This window comes from Neltuma alba, unplaced genomic scaffold (assembly GCF_004799145.2).
Source record: "Neltuma alba isolate B1F8T4 unplaced genomic scaffold, ASM479914v2 tig00011298_pilon, whole genome shotgun sequence".
Lineage (NCBI taxonomy): Eukaryota > Viridiplantae > Streptophyta > Magnoliopsida > Fabales > Fabaceae > Neltuma > Neltuma alba.
This window is the reverse complement of record NW_021636007.1, coordinates 24,801-31,166: the sequence shown is the minus strand read 5'-3', so window position 1 is coordinate 31,166 and position 6,366 is coordinate 24,801. Positions and strand designations below refer to the sequence as shown.

Sequence of the window (6,366 nt, the reverse complement as noted above, 5' to 3'; positions counted from 1 at the left end):
AAACAATGTCTTTCAAAGGCTATCAGATCTTATTGTGAGCTTCGAGTATTACCTTATGAAGGAAAGAAGACAGTTGTATTTTAATGGGTTACAAAGCGCCAAAATGAGACGCCAAGCTACATGTGTCGGAAAGAGATTGCCATAGTTCTTTTTTCCCATCCTTCTTGTATTTTATAGCGTAATCATTTGTTTGAATATAACAATATGCCACCAAAACGAGGTGTGCATTTACATGTGAACTCACTAATTTAATCAAATGGAATATTCATGTTATAATTCCCTTAGTGTGTTTGGATTAGTGGGGGGAGAAGTAATTTTTTTTTAATCTAACTTCTATAAAAGTGAGATTGGATAAAAGTCAGATAGTATAATGTGATTTATGTTTGAATTAGATTTTGTAAAAAAGTCAGTTTGAGAAACTAAAATTTGTTTCGATAACTAACGAAAAAGTTAAGTTATATGTAAAATGAACAAAAAAGATATGAATTTTATTAAGTAATATTACTTCCAGTCCTTATATAAAAGTTAGTTTGATATAAATTTGATTCTAAATATAAAACAACAACTATTTATTATAAATAACTAATTTAACTAACTTTTTAGTCTTTCCAAATTAATTAACTAGCTTTTATATTAAAAACTGGAAGTAGTATATATTTAATATTAAATGTATATAATGCGACGACAATTGTAAAAAAATTGAAAATAAAATCATTTAAAATAAAGAAATTAATTTATTATTAGAAAGAAATTGAAAAATGCTATCTTTCCACCGCACGTTACATCCCACTATTTAAAGCAAAGAAATTAATTTATTATTAGAAAGAAATTGAAAAATGCTACCTTTCCACCGCACCGTTACATCCTACTGGTAAAAACAGGATTGATTAGCTTCTTTCATAAATCCATTTGAGATCCAAAAGTCAATTTGTATAAACATTAAACAAAACACCACTTTTTATGAAAAAGTACCGTTTGCCATTTGAATCATACATTTTGGGGTCAAAATGTGAATACAAACACACCCCTTAGACCGTGTTGGGGATGGCTGATGAGAGCCTTTGTCGTTTGTCTTGGGGTTCCCAATCAAAAATAATCCAAGTAATGCAATATAGTACAAAATTCGGGTTATTTCACTTTGAGGAGCCTTTATTTGAAATCCTAAGCAACTAAGTATCAAAATAAAGAATTGACGTGGAAAGGGATTGATTTTCTTTTTAATTAACTAATTGGCAAAATTTAAAAGGATGCAAAATGAGTAAATAATTTTTGGATTTTAGTTTATAAAATGGATATGAATTAAATGAATAAAAAAAATTAACAAGTGATAGCAAATGGAAGAGCAATCCTCTAGCACAATGATTAAGGCTATCATTACTTCAATTAATTTGGGAGTTAGCTAAATTCAAAAGACTCTAAGGGCCACCCCCTAGACTCGGTTTAATTAGAATAATCAACACCAAGTCACCTTGCATATTAATTATTCACAATTAAACTGTTTCAGTACAATTAGCCAAAAAAAATCAAAGAAAAGCAATTAACATTTTTAGTCCAATAACCAACCATCTTGAATTACCACTAAATGTTCACAATAATTTCAAAACATAGTCTGACCCAGTACAATGTAAAGAAATTAAAGCTAATAGCATAATGTTAAATGCTAATCAAAGATTCCAACAACTACAACCAATCTCAATACAAATATAATCATCACAGCCCATTCAAACATTATAAAATTCATTCTAAGATATAGAAATCACAATTATAATGAAAGAAGTAAAGATTAGAATAGTTGAAACTCCCATTTGAAGCTCCAAGTTCAAGCCATAAACACTGTTCTAGAGAATTGGAGGATTTAGCTACTCTTAACCATCACAACCACAGCTCCAACAAACCAATTCGGTTCAGCCATGAAGAAAAAAGAAGATGAATGCTGGGATGTGATTTCGCTGTGGAAGCTCACGCTGAATCCTCTCCTTCACGCCGCTGGTTCACTGCCTCTATTCGTACCTCTCGCGTGTCCCGCCTCACAGCTCGTTCAACGTCGCCTCTGTTTCGTGTGCTGCCCACCTCGCGTGTGTCTGTCTCCTCTCTCCTCCTGTGCGCTGCTCGCGTTGATCATATGAATAATAGGTTTAGTGGGGAGGGGGCAAAACGCAACGTTTTGCTCCCCACTTTTATATATTTTTTTTTTTTTAATTTATTTTTTTCTTTTCTCTTTTTTTTTTTTTTTTTTATTTTTTATTTTGAAAATCTTCCAAAAACCTGTAACAAAAATTCAAAGATAAGGTAACATTAATTGTTCTCAAAAATCAATTAGTCACAATTAAACCAAAATATGATAATTTGCCCCTATAAAATATAATTCAAAATAAAACATATCAAAACCAATTAATAATCAATTAAGGCCAAAAGGAACCAATTAAGTTGACAAAAACTCATATAAAAAATATCAAAATATGTAAAAATAATTGAGTTTGTCAATGGTATTTTGAGATCCCAAACTGACTTCTCATCGATAAAAGCAACTTCTGGCCAAAATTTTTGTTTGGGATTCTAATAGAAAAAAAGGAGCTTCATGAAAAGAAGTAACTTTTACCTTTGCCTCAAAAGAAGTGTCATTTGCATAGAAAATAATCATGCTATCCACATTTTTTGTTGTTATTTTTATTTGTTAATGTACAAATAATAATTAAAATAAGAAATATTTTACAACTTTTTCAATAATACAACAAGTCCTTCTGTTTTTATAATTTTGATATTTAATATTTTCTTAAAATTATCACATTATACATATGTAATGTATATAATAAAATTTATATTCTTTTCATTATTTTATATTTAAACTTATTTTTTTATTAATCATTCAAACAAGTTTCACCTTCTTAAATTAATTTTTTTACAAAAGTCAATCTAAACATGAATCCTATCGCACTACTTGATTTTTATTCATTTGACTTTATAAAAATCAGATTAAAAAAAAGTAACTTCTCTCACTGCTAATCCAACCATACTCTTAGTTAGTTGCAAGAATAAGCTAAAGGAAGAAAGAAAATCCAGTGACCATGACTGATATGGTCCCGAAAACATCGGGGTTACATTTGATGATTTGTTTTAAAGTTGCTTTGCTTCATGATTTTGCGAATGGAAAAGGGTTGGTGACAGAATAGAACTACAACGGCTTTTCTTTTTTAGATTTTTCATTTTGAGACTCGTGATTGCATGCATACTAAATGGAAGACAGCTTATAGCCTAGACAAATTGTCAAAAGGCTCAAAGGTAGCTCGAACAAATATCATTGGAAGAATTGTTATAAAGTTTAAAAAAAGCCTATAATTATTAAAAAGTTTAATATCAGTAGTTTGTAATAATAAGTTTTAGAAAATAACTTCTCATATGTTATTATGGTTTTTTTATAGTTATTTTTTTTTTCTTTCAGACCTCATTTTAATTCTCGCACATCATTCTAGTTTTTAAGAACGGAACGGCTACTCTACTCAAAAAAAAAAAGAGCAGTCACAATTATATATTTACAGCAATTAAAAAATTATATTTATCATACGATTATTACAAATTTATATTGTGTGAATAAAAATTTTATATAAATTTTATTATGTAGTTAGTTCACATTGAGATTGTGTGCTTAAAGAAAATATAAATTTTTATTATATATATTTAAAAAAAAGAAGAAGCCCGATATAGGCAACCGTTTAAATTTTAAAGTCAATTTTTCAGCAAAATTATAACGTTGTATTTAATTATTTTTAATTAACCATAAAAATTAATTTAAATAAAAATAAAATTATTTGAATCAAATTTAAGTCATGCAAATGTCTCAATGCATGCATACGGTACCGTCTAAATTTCTGTCTGGAGTGCTGTCCAAACAAGAGAATAAAATAATGTCCATATATAAAAATTTCAAATAACAATTTAAATTCATAAGAAAATTATTGATTAAAAATAAAAACCAAGTCTAGAATATATATTTTGTTCTCACGAACTATGAATTTATAAAATCACAATGAAAGTCCACAAGTTTTACAGAAAAAAATATGAAAATATTTATAATAATTTCATAAATTCATGATCCCTCCCAATAAAATATTTTTAAATTGGGGTTTTGGCCATAATTATTTTCAAACAAAAATGCTCACGGTAGGTCAATAAGCGCAAACCGCCGGCTATACTCCAATCACCCAATGGTCCCGTACTTTCCCTCAATTCGATCCCTGACTTTGCCCCTCATTCCGAGTCGAGATTTGAGAATTGAGAGCATAGTACCGTACTTTCCCCTCAATTCGATCCCTGACTTTGCACGATATGCCTGTAATAATTTCCTCCCTCTTGCCTTTTCTGTAATTGATTTCCCCCCGATCTGCATCAGTATTTCTTAGGTTTTCATGATCACCTCATTTTCTTCGAAAATTTGCTCATTTTGGTATTGAGTTTCTTCTTGTGGTCGTGTTCTCCCGCGATGCAGGGTAAGATTTCCTAGAGGTGGAACCTCCAAGCCCACTCAGATACTTAATGGGAGCCGCCGTTATGATGATCGGAGTCGTATTACCCGTCGGTTACATGATGTTCCGGAACAAGCGCGTTCCCTCATCTTCTTCCTATTCCAAACAGACGTAGGTGTGCCTTTGTTTTCCTCCGTATTTTCCCTTTTCTTTCTAACCAATGTTAGTTAATTAGATCAGCATTATCGGCATGTGTTTTTCGTTTCTTTTTTCAATTTTCTAATATCTTTGTTGGCCATAGAAACTACTGTAGTATTTGAATGTCTGATGGGCGGATATTTGGAAAGAAATTAATAGATCCAGAATAGCGAACTCGGAATGTCTGATTGAAGAGTGCTATTGGTTGAGACTAATTTGACGGCGTGTGTTGTTCTTTCAGGGACAAGGTTCTGATATAGAGACGTAACCGAATGCGAGAGCTGCGATTTACTGGATCTGGATTTGTCAGGTTATGTTTGAAGTTGATTTATAGGAGACTTAACCAGATTCAAAATTAGGTCAATTGTAAATGCAATGAGATCCTGTTTCTTGTTAGTGGGTTCGTCTCCAAATTCTGAACTCCGATACCAAGAAATTATATGATTGGGACTTGCATTCCATTTTTTCTCTCGGATCTGAAATCTCTTGTAGCTCCCTAATTTCTATTATGGGTTGGGGAATATTACACCGTAAAATGTCGTTGTTCTTTTATATTTTATCTGAAAGGAAGCAGAAAGATCTTAATCTTGCTAGTTACTTAGCATTCAGTTTCACTATCATTGATCACTTGTCTTTCTGGGTATTCTACTCTTACAACACAAATAGGAATTCATGAAATTCGTAAATGGAAAGACTTCTGATACTGGAACTCATGCTTTATCGAGTATCTTATTCTATTTTTAAATTGGTTTATTCTGCAACAACAAATGCTAGTCACAATATGAGTTTCAACGGAACAAGTTTAGTCATTAATCAAAATTTATAATTACCTAAGTGTCTAGGAAATGTAGTGTTGGTGTTGGATGCCGTGTTTTTCATATTGATAGATGTGAAATGGGGTTTCAAAATTTTTGTACCTAGTGATTGGATGTCGATTGATTTTTACATGTGAACTCCTGCTGTTGAAGTATTTATTAGTTTCATGTATAGAACGGACAGAAATCTGGATTCTATAATGTACATGGATGTCTGTTTTTTGCCCCTCCCATTAAAAGACATAAATCTATAAAGTATGGATATCCACAAAAAGTGGTATTGTATACGAAGTTCCAAAACCAGTAGAAATACTCAAATCCATGGTTACAGGCAATACTGTTCGTACGCACAGACCAAACATTGGACACAAAATGGTCAAGAAGTAGTCAGCACTACTGTGAAATACTTCTACCCTGCTAGCAGATTTTGTCATTCCAGAGAATTTGAAGACTAAACAAACATTTGAGGGCATCTACTCATACTTGCTGATGAAGAATGATATGAGAATATTGGGCATACCGAGTAACTGTGAAAATGTGTATTTATCTATAAAATGTTAATTTATTATGATATGGAAAATATGTTATGATGTTTTAAATTTAAATTAGTATTCATCTTACTATGTCTAGGCTTATTCATAAGAAACAAGCCATAATTAAATTTTAATCGTGACTTTTTTTCTTGTAAATAGACCCGAGCAGTAGTTTAAGAGTTAATACAAGGCTTGGTTCTTATAGTTTGTTTCCATCTTGGTTTTGATCCTTATAATTTGAAATCATAGATTTTTGTAATGTCAACATTTTTATTAAAATGTAAGGTCTAAAGTTTTTTTTTTTGGGTGAACAAATAAGGTCTAAAGTTTTAGAAGAAAAAAAATTTGAGGGACTAGAGC

General features: G+C 30.9%; 1 long non-coding RNA gene across 2 annotated transcripts; it reads left to right on the top strand.

Moving 5' to 3' along the window:
• The first annotated feature begins 4,484 nt into the window (after positions 1-4,484).
• On the top strand, positions 4,485-5,217 carry LOC114711555 (uncharacterized). 2 transcript variants are annotated; one of them, XR_003737146.1, is made up of 2 exons: positions 4,485-4,631; positions 4,900-5,217. It is a non-coding gene; the product is annotated as an uncharacterized LOC114711555 (long non-coding RNA). The 2 variants fall into 2 exon arrangements; XR_003737147.1 differs by having other exon boundaries at positions 4,485-4,635.
• The last annotated feature ends 1,149 nt before the right edge of the window (positions 5,218-6,366 follow it).